The sequence below is a fragment of the Tursiops truncatus genome, chromosome 2 (genome assembly GCF_011762595.2).
Source record: "Tursiops truncatus isolate mTurTru1 chromosome 2, mTurTru1.mat.Y, whole genome shotgun sequence".
Lineage (NCBI taxonomy): Eukaryota > Metazoa > Chordata > Mammalia > Artiodactyla > Delphinidae > Tursiops > Tursiops truncatus.
Window position 1 is genome coordinate 2,960,913 of NC_047035.1, and position 10,345 is coordinate 2,971,257.

At 39.6% G+C, this 10,345-nt stretch overlaps 1 protein-coding gene across 3 annotated transcripts in view; it reads right to left on the bottom strand.

The window, feature by feature from the left end:
* The window catches only part of RCOR1 (REST corepressor 1), a 119,785-nt gene that overhangs the window by 45,907 nt on the left and 63,533 nt on the right, over nt 1-10,345 (bottom strand). The gene's annotated exons all lie outside the window — the stretch shown is intronic.

The following is a 10,345-nucleotide window of genomic DNA, read 5'->3' on the forward strand; positions in this document are numbered from 1 at the left end:
AATAGAATGGAGTTCAAAAACAGAACCCGGGACTTCCCTGGTGGCGCAGTGGTTGGGAGTCTGCCTGCCGAAGCAGGGGACACGGGTTCGAGCCCTGGTCCGGGAGGATCCCACATGCCGCGGAGCAACTAGGCCCGTGAGCCACAACTACTGAGCCTGCGCGTCTGGAGCCTGTGCTCCGCAACGAGAGAGGCCGCGATAGTGAGAGGCCCGCGCACCGCGATGAAGAGTGTCCCCCGCTCTCCGCAACTAGAGAAAGTCCTCGCACAGAAACGAAGACCCAACACAGCAAAAATAAATAAATTAATTAATTAAAAAAAAAAACAGAACCACACGTATAGGATCAACTGATTTTTCCACAAAAGTGCAAAGGTAAAATTCAGTGGAGATAATCTTTTCAACAAATGATGCCTGAACAAATGGATATTCATATTTTTTTTAATTAATGGAGATCTATATACCTCATACCACATACAAAAATTTATTCAAGGGCTTCCCTGGTGGCACAGTGGTTGAGAGTCCACCTGCCGATGCAGGGGACACGGGTTCATGCCCGGTCTGGGAAGATCCCACATGCCGCAGAGCGGCTAGGCCCGTGAGCCATGGCCGTTGAGCCTGTGCGTCTGGCGCGCGTGCTCCGCAATGGGAGAGGCCACAACAGTGAGAGGCCCACATACCGCAAAAAAAGAAAAATTTATTCAAGATTAATGACAGGACTAAATATAAAACCCCAAATTATGAAACTTGTAAAAGAAAACGTGAGAAAATTCTTTTTGATCTTAGGTTTAGAAAGATCTTATTAGATATAACACCAAAAGCACAATCCATAAAAGAAAAAACTTCATAAATTGGACTTCATCAAAGGTAAAAATTTCTTTTCAAATAACACTACTGAAGAGATGAAAAGCTAAGCCAAAGACTGAGAGAAAATAATTATAAACCACAGATCTGATAAAGACTTGTATCCAGAATATATAAAGAACTCTCAAAACTCAACAATAAGAAACAACCCATTTGTTAACAAATGGGCAAAAGATTTGAATAAATACCAAAGATGGTATATGGATAGCAAATAAACACATGGAAAGATACTAAAAATCAACAGTCATTAGGGAAAGCCAAATTAAAACCACAAGAGATACCACCACGTACCTATTACAAAGTATAAAGTTAAAAAGACTGACAATACCCACAGTTTGGCGATAATGTGGAGAAACCAGAACTTTCTTAAGCTGCTGGTGGGAATGTAAAATTGTACTATCACTTTGGGGGGAAAGCCTGGCAATTTCCTAAAATTGTGGTATATCCATTTAATGGAACAAAACTCAACAATAAAAAGGAATGAACTATTCAGGCACACAATATGAATGGAGCTCAAAATAATTATGCTGAGTGAAAGAGTTACAGATACAGAAGGGGGAGGATAGAAAGAATTCTGAGGTGCTAGACAGAAATAGATGGTTACCGTAAGAGCTCATCATTTTCAGTATAAATAGAAATACAGATGTGTATATACCTGTATACTTGCACACATAAATACATTTATTTATCCCAGCTTTGTCCACTCCAAGGGTCTAGATACAATGACAACCCAGCAAAAAATGAGCACATTTAGCTCCCAGACGTTGGTCTCTGAATGCCATTCTACAATAAAAGAAACTAGGTCTCCTTGGGAAAACGGTTGATTCCAGGGCTAGGACAGGAAAAGTGCAAGAGACCCTAGAATATTTTGTTATGCCAGGAGGTAGGAAAGTGTTCAAAGAACGATGGAATCTATCTCCCATTGGTCAGATCTGCGATAACTTGAGCAACAAAATAAATGACAGTAATAAAATAATAATCCATAAAGCCATGAAGTAATAAAATAATAATCTGAGTCCATACTGACATAGACAAAAGGATAATGTAAAAGGGGAAGGCAAATGAGCCCAGAATAGCCAGGTCAGAGTTGGAAAACTTACACCACTCTACTTTAAAGACTTACTATAGAAAAGTACAGTATTCAAGACAGTGTGGTACTGGTAAAAGAACAGACACACAGACCAATGGAACAGATGGCAGTCCAGAAATAAACCCATATAAATATGGTCAACTGATTTGCAACAAAGATGCAAAAGTAACTCAATGGAGAAAGGATATTATTCTCAACAAGGCAGCGGCCCCCAACCTTTTTGGCACCAGGGACCTGTTTCCTGGAAGACAATGTTTTCCCCCAGACGGGGGCGGGGGATGGTTCAGGCAGTCATGCGCTCACCTCCTGCTGTGCGGCGCTGGGGGGCTGGGGGGCTCCTGCAACAAAGAGTATTTTAACAATTGGAGGCACTTCCCTGGCAGTCCAGTGGTTAACACTCTGCACTTCCACTGCAGGGGGCGCAGGTTCAATCCCTGGTTGGGGAACTAAGATCCTGCATGCCCTGCGGTGCAGTCAAAAAGTAAAACAAACAAACAAAAAAAAAATTGGATATGCAAACGACGTGAAACTCAACCTATACCTCATACCTTACAAAAATTCAACTCAAAATGGATCTTAAATATAAATGTAAAACCTAAAACTACAAAATCTTTTAGGAAAAAACATGAGAAAATCTTCATGAACTCGGTTGAGGAAAGAGTTCTTAGATATAACACCAAAAGCACAATCCATAAAAGTTAAAAAATGGTAAATTGAGCTTAATAAAAATTTAGACTGTGAGGAAACATCTGCAAATCACTGTATCTGACAAAGGACTTGTATCCAGAATATATAAAAGATGTTTAAAGTACAATAAGAAAATAACTCAATTTTTTAAAAAGTGGGCAAAAGATGTGAATAACTATTTCACCAAAGATGGCATATAAGCATATGAGAAGCAACATCACATTAGCCATCAGGGAAATGCAAATTAAAGCCACAGTGAGAAACCAATGTATACCTATTAGAACTCCTAAAATAAAAGGAATAGATAATACCAAGTACTGACAAGAATAAGGAGAAACTGAAGCTTTCATGCAGTGCTGGATCAGTGGATAATGATAAAGTCACTCAAGAAACGTTTCGCAGTTTTAATTAAAGATATAATTATATTTAACAAATGACTGAATCGACAATCCCACTTAGCTATATACCCTATAGAGTTAACCTATGTTCACAATAAAACTTGCACATAATTATATATAGTAGCTTTATTCACAATCATCAAAACCTTGGGGAAAAAACCCAAATGTCCTTCAAGGAGTAAAAGGTTAAACTGGGAAGATTAATACACTGCAATACTACCCAGCATTCAAAATAAATGAACAAAATAAATGAACTATTGATATATGCGCAACATGGCCATATCTCAAAAGAATATGCTCAGTGCCAGTCTCAAAAGTTTACATACTGTATGATTCCATTTATATGACATTCTGGAACAGGTGAAACTATAATGATAGGGAACAGATCAATGGGGTTAGGAGGGGGAGGAAGGCTACGAGTTGTACGAGGTACTTGTTTGAGGAGATGGAACTGTTCTGTATCCCAGTTGCGCGTGGTGGTTATATGAAACTACACATGCCTTAACACTCACAAATACAGACACCAAAAACCAGTCCATTCTGCTGTATGCAAATTGAAGAACACAAATACAATGAAAACAAAGCAATGTCATTCATTTCTGGACAGACACTGGTGTCTGCTGAAGGTGTCAGTAACTCTGCAGCTGCTCTCCTTGTTTAATATAGTTTTTATTGAGGTGTCATTGATGTACAATATTATATAAGTTACAGTTGTACAACACAGTGATTCACAACACTCTCCTTGTTTAAAGTTGATTACCAACGGCTAAAAACCGCCCTACCTGGAAGGAAGCAGAAGAACGACAAAGAAACTGCAATTACCAATGGCCATCAAGGGCAAAATGAAAGAACTCGCACCACCCGTGGGAACGCACAGCTACTTCAGACAGCGCTGGCAGTGCGTAAGAAAGCTGAAGTATGGATACCCTGCAACCCAGCAATCCATTTCTAGATACAATACATATACCAATAGCAATGTGTTTCAAATTGCAGGTCAGGCCAATTTAAATTAATTTATTGGGTCCTAACCAGCATTAAAAAAAAAAAAAGAATAAGAATAGAAAACACCAGCATACTGTTTCATTAAGTATGTGTATAAATCACCAGGGGAGACTTTTTTAAAGTTCGTTAAGTACCTGCCCTAGAGATTCCTTAAGATAGGTGTCAACCTGGCTAGGTCATAGCACCCAGTCATTTAATCAAACACTACTCTAGGTGTTGCCGTGAAGGTATTTAGTAGTTGTGGTTAACATCTACATCAGCTGACTTTAAGTAAAGAAGCTAACCCTCCATCTTGTGGGTGGGTGGCATCCACTCAATTAAAAGGCCTTAAGAGGAAAACTTGAGACTTCCCAGAAGAAACTGTGCCTCAAGACTGAAGCCCCAGCTTCTCCTTGTAGGACCTGACCTACAAATTTCACACTGGCTGGGCACCCAGTCACATAAGCCAACAGCTTAAAATAAATGTCTGCGCACATACCCCTACACACCTGGCTCTGTTTCTCTGGAGAACTCTAAGATGGATGCTCACTGCAGCGCTGTTTATGGTACTGTGATACAGCAAAATCTTCAAAGTCCATCAACAGGAATTAGCTAAATCATAGTATGGATATTCAAAGAAATCAAATACAGAAAATACAACAGTCTAGGGACTTCCCTGGTGGGCCAGTGGCTAAGACTCTGTGCTCCCAATGCAGGGGGCCTGGGTTCGATCCCTGGTCAGGGGATGCCGCAACTAAGAGTTTGAATGCTGCAACTAAAAAACGATCCCGCACGTAGCAATGAAGATTCTGCATTCTGCAGCTAAGATCCGGCACAGCCAAATAAATAAATATTTGAAAAAAGAAAAAGAAAGAGAGAAAGAGAGAAAGAGAGAAAGGAAGAAGGAAGGAAGGAAGGAAGGAAGGAAAGAAAGAAAGAAAGAGAAAATACAACAGTCTAGCAGTTCTTCAAAAGGTTAAACACAGTTACCATAGCCCAGTAATTCCATTCCTATGTATATAGCCCAGCGAAATGAAAACATATGTCCATATAAAAACTTGTATATAGGGACTTCCCTGGCGGCACAGTGGTTAAGAATCCGCCTGCCAATGCAGGGGACACGGGTTCGAGCCCTGGTCTGGGAAGATCCCAAATGCCATGCAACAACTAAGCCCATGTGCCACAACTACTGAAGCCCACGCACCTAGAGCCTGTGCTCCACAAGAGAAGCCACCGCAATGAGAAGCCCGCATACCACAACAAAGAGTAGCCCCCACTCACTGCAACTAGAGAAAGCCCGTGGGCAGCCACGAAGACCCAACACGGCCAATAAAAAAATAAACAAATAAATAAATGAAACTTGTATACAAATGTTCATAGTACTACTCATAAGCGCCAAAAGGTGGAAACAATCCAAATGTACATCAACTGAATAAGCAAAATTTAGTATAGCCATGTAATGAAATATTATATCGCCATAAAAAGGAATGAAGTTATTAATCCATGCTCGGTATGGATAAAACCTGAAATCATCATGTTAAGTGAAAGCAGCCCTGTCACACACACAAAAAAGACGTATTATACAATTCCATTTATATGAAATGTCCAGAATAGGCAATTCTATAGACACAGAAAGTAAATTAGTGGTCGCTAGAGGGTGTGGGGTGTTTGGGCGAAATGGAGAGTGACTGTTAATGGGTAGAGAATTTCTTTATGGGATAATAAGAATGGTCTAAAATTGATTGTAGTGACAGCTGCACAACTCTGTGAATATACTGAAAACAACTGAATCGTACATTTTAAAGAAGTGAATTGTACATTTTGTGAATTATATCTCAGTAAAGCCATTATTAAAAAAGTGAGAACACCTGTTTTGTTTCTAGCATGTGTATTTCTTTATGAGTAAATGAATTAAAAAGCAAAAATATCAAACTGTAGGTAAGAAAAACCACCCAGTAAATTTAAATAGTGGATAAATCCTAGGAAAGAAGTGGGAGCACTGAATTGAGAGGAAAAAATGAAATTTGTGCTTTTTGCTCCACATACTTCCTTATTGTTTGGATTTTCTTCATAAGAATGCATTCAAATACTACTTACACGATTAAATTCTCTTTTAAAGATAAACAGTAAGGGAATTTATTTAAAACTTGTGAAGAATTATTTCATGATTATAATTTTATATCTCTTATGCTCATTTCCTAAAAAAGTGGAAAACCTGAACAGATTACTTACAAAGAGTAAACTGAATATATCTTCAGAATTAAAGAACTCTGAGCTCTTACAATGACATCCACTATAACGGAAATAAAGGAAAGCAAAAATCACACTCAGTTTCAGTAAACTTGATCTCACTCTTACAATTTCATAGTATTGGGTTAGACAAAAAGTTTGTTCTGTGTTTTCCGTTAAGATGGCTCTAGTAGCGCTTACTTGTCTTTAACTTCATTCGAAACAATTTTGTTAGATTGTATTGTGACAGCTATCATATCAGTGTGCATTTAAAAAGAAAAATCAAAATTGGTGAATTTTTGTGTAGCCATTTTAATATTGAAGATGGAAGAAAAAAACGTTTTTGGCATATCATGTTTTATTATTTCAAGAAAGGTAAAAACACAACTGAAATGCAAAAAAAGATTTGTGCAGTGTATGGAGAAGGTGCTGTGACTGATCAAACGTGTGAGAAGTGGTGTGCGAAGTTTCGTGCTGGAGATTTCTCCCTAGATGATGCTCCATGGTCGGGTAGACCAGTTGAAGTTGACAGCGATCAAATCAAGACATTAACTGAGAACAACCAACGTTATACCACGCGGGAGATGGCCGCCATACTCAAAATATCCAAATCAAGCACTGAAAATCATTTGCACCAGCTTGGTTATGTTCATCACTTTGATGTTTGGGTTCCACATAAGTTAAGCGAAAAAAACCTCCTTGAGCATATTTTCTGCATGCGATTATCTACTTAAATGTAATGAAAACGTTCCATTTGTAAAACAAATTGTGACGGGCAATGAAAAGTGGATACTGTACAACAATGTGTAATGGAAGAGATCGTGGGTCAAACGAAATGAACCACCACCAACCACAGAAAAGGCCGGTCTTCACCCAAAGAAGGTGATGATCTGTATATGGTGGGATTGGAAGGGAGTCCTCTACTATGAGCTCCTTCCGGAAAACCAAATGATTAATTCCAACAAGTACTGCTCCCAATTAGACCAACTGAAAGCAGCATTCGATGAAAATCGTCCAGAAATAGTCAACAGAGAACGCATAATCTTCCATCAGGATACCGTAAGACTGCATGTTTCTTTGATGACCAGGCAAAAACTGTTACAGCTTGGCTGGGAAGTTCTGATTCATCTGCCGTATTCACCAGACATTGCACCTTTGGATTTCCATTTATTTCGGTTTTTACAAAATTCTCTTAATGGAAAAAATTTTAATTCCCTGGAAGACCGTAAAAGTCACCTGGAACAGTTCTTTGCTCAAACAGATAAAAAGTTTTGGGAAGATGGAATTATGAAGTTGTCTCAAAAACGGCAGAAGGTAGTGGAACAAAACGGTGAATACACTGTTCAATAAAGTTCTTGGTGAAAATAAAAAATGTGTCTTTTATTTTTACTTAAAAACCAAAGGAATTTTTTGGCTAACCCAATATAATTACAGTGAGGCACATCACCACAGATCTAGTGCCTAAAAACACTTGGGCAACACAGATCTAGTGCCTAAAAACACTTGGGCAACAAACAAGCAACTTAAAAAATCCATAACTGGGACTTCCTTGCTGATGCAGTGGTTAAGAATCCACCTGGCAATGCAGGGGACACGGGTTCAAGCCCTGGTCCGGGAAGATCCCACATGCTGCGGAGCAACTAAGCCCGTGCGCCACAACTACTGAGCCTGTGCTCTGGAGCCCGCGAGCCACAACTACTGAGCTCACGTGCCACAACTACTGAAGCCCACACACCTAGAGCCTGTGCTCTGCAACAAGAGAAGCCACCGCGATAAGCCTGCGCACCGCAACGAAGAGTAGCCCCCACTCGCCGCAACTAGAGAAAGCCCACGTGCAGTAATGAAGACCCAACACAGCCAAAAATAAATAAATAAATTAATTAAAAAAAAAAAAAACAATGGGGAAAAGATCGCCTCTTCAATAAACGGTGTTGGGGACTTCCCTGGTGGTGCAGTGGTTAAGAATCTGCCTGCCAATGCAGGGGACACGGGTTCGAGCCCTGGTCCAGGAAGATCCCACATGCTGTGGAGCAACCAAGCCCGTGCAACACAACTACTGAGCCTGTGCTCTAGAGCCTGCAAGCCACAACTGTTGAGCCCATGCACCACAACTACTGAAGCCCGCGCGCACCTGGAGCCCGTGCTCCGCAACAAGATAAGCCACCACAATGTGAAGCCCATGCACCGCAATGAAGACCCAACACACGCATAAGTAAATAAGTTAAAAAAAATAAATGGTGTTGGAAATATTGGACAGCTGTATGCAAAAGGATCAAACTGGACTACTCTCTCAAACCATGCACAAAAACAAATTCAAAATGGATTAAAAACTTAAATGTAAGACCTGAAACCATAAAAATCCTAGAAGAAAACACAGGCAGTAAGCTCTCTGACATCAGTTGACCTTAGTAATTTTTTTAATATGTCGCCTCAGGCAACGGAAACAGAAACAAAAATAAATGGGACTACACTCAACTAAAAAGCTTTTGCACAGCGAAGGAAACTATCAACACCTTTTTTAAAAGGCCACCTGCTGAATGGGAGAATATATTTGCAAATGATCTATCTGATGAGGAATTAATATCCAAAATATACAAAGAACTCATACAACTCAACATCCAAAAAACAGTGGACTTCCCTGGTGGCACAGTGGTTAAGACTCTGCACTCCCAATGCCTGGGGCCCGGGTTCAATCCCTGGTCAGGGAACTAGATCCCATATGCATGCCACAACTAAGAGTTCACATGCCACAACTAAGGAGCCAGCAAGCCACAACTAAGGAGTCCACGTGCTGCAACTAAGACTCAGCGGAACCAAATAAAAATCAATCAATAAAAATAAAGACCTTTTTTAAAAAATCCAGAAAACAAACAACCCAATCAACAGGTGGGCAGAGGATCTGAATAGACACTTTTCTAAAGAAAACATACAGATGGCCAACAGGCACATGAAAAGATGATCAACATCACTAATCATCAGGGAAATGTAAATCAAAATCACAATGAGATATCACCTCACACTTATCAGAATTGCTATTTATCAAAAAGACAACAAATAAAAACTGCTGGTGAGAATGTGGAGAAAAGGGAACACTCATGCACTGTTGCTGGGAATGTAAATTGGTGCAGCTGCTATGGAACAGTATGGAAATTCCTCAAAAACTTAAAAATAGAACTACCATATGATCCAGCAACTCCACTTCTGGGTATTTATCCAAAGAAAATAAACACACTAATCAGAAAAGATATATGCACCTCTATGTTCACTGCAGCATTATTTACAATAGCCAAGATATGGAAGTACCTAAGTGCCCATGAATAGATGAAAGCATAAAGAAGATGTGCTGTATATACACAATGCAGTACTATTCAGTCATAGAAAAGAATTAAATCTTGCCAGTTGCAACAACATGGATGGACCTAGGGGATATTATGCTAAATTAAATAAGTCAGACAGAGAAGGACAAATACTGTATGATTTCACTTATACGTGGAGTCTAAAAAACAAAACAAATGAACAAACAGAACAAAACAGAAGAGAGTTATAGATTCAGAGAACGAACAGGCAGTTCCAAGAGGTGGGGTGAGGAGGAAAGAAACAGATGATGGAGAATAAGGTACAAACTTCCAGTTGCAAAGTGAGTCAGTCACGGGTATGAAATGTACAGTGTGGGGAACACAGTCAGTAATTATGTAATATCTTTGTATGGTGCCACACTGTAATTACTAGACTTACGGTGATCATTTTGAAATGTATAGAAATATTGAGTCACGATGCTGTGTAACAGGAACTAATATAGTATTGTAGGTCAATTATTCAAAAACAAACTTACAGAAAAAGAGATCAGGTTTGGGGTTATGGGGTTGGGGGGAGGGAGGGACTGGATGCAGGCAGTCAAAAGGTAAAAACTTCCACGTGTAAGACAAGTAAGTACCAGGGACTAAGCATGATCCAGATAATGCGCGCTGCAGCACGGTGTAAGTGAAAGCTGCTCAGAGAGGAAAGCCTAGTTCTCATCACAAGGAAAAAGGTTTTTCTATTTCTTTAATTTTGTATCTATATGAGATAATCGATGCTCACTAAACTTATTGTGTAAGTC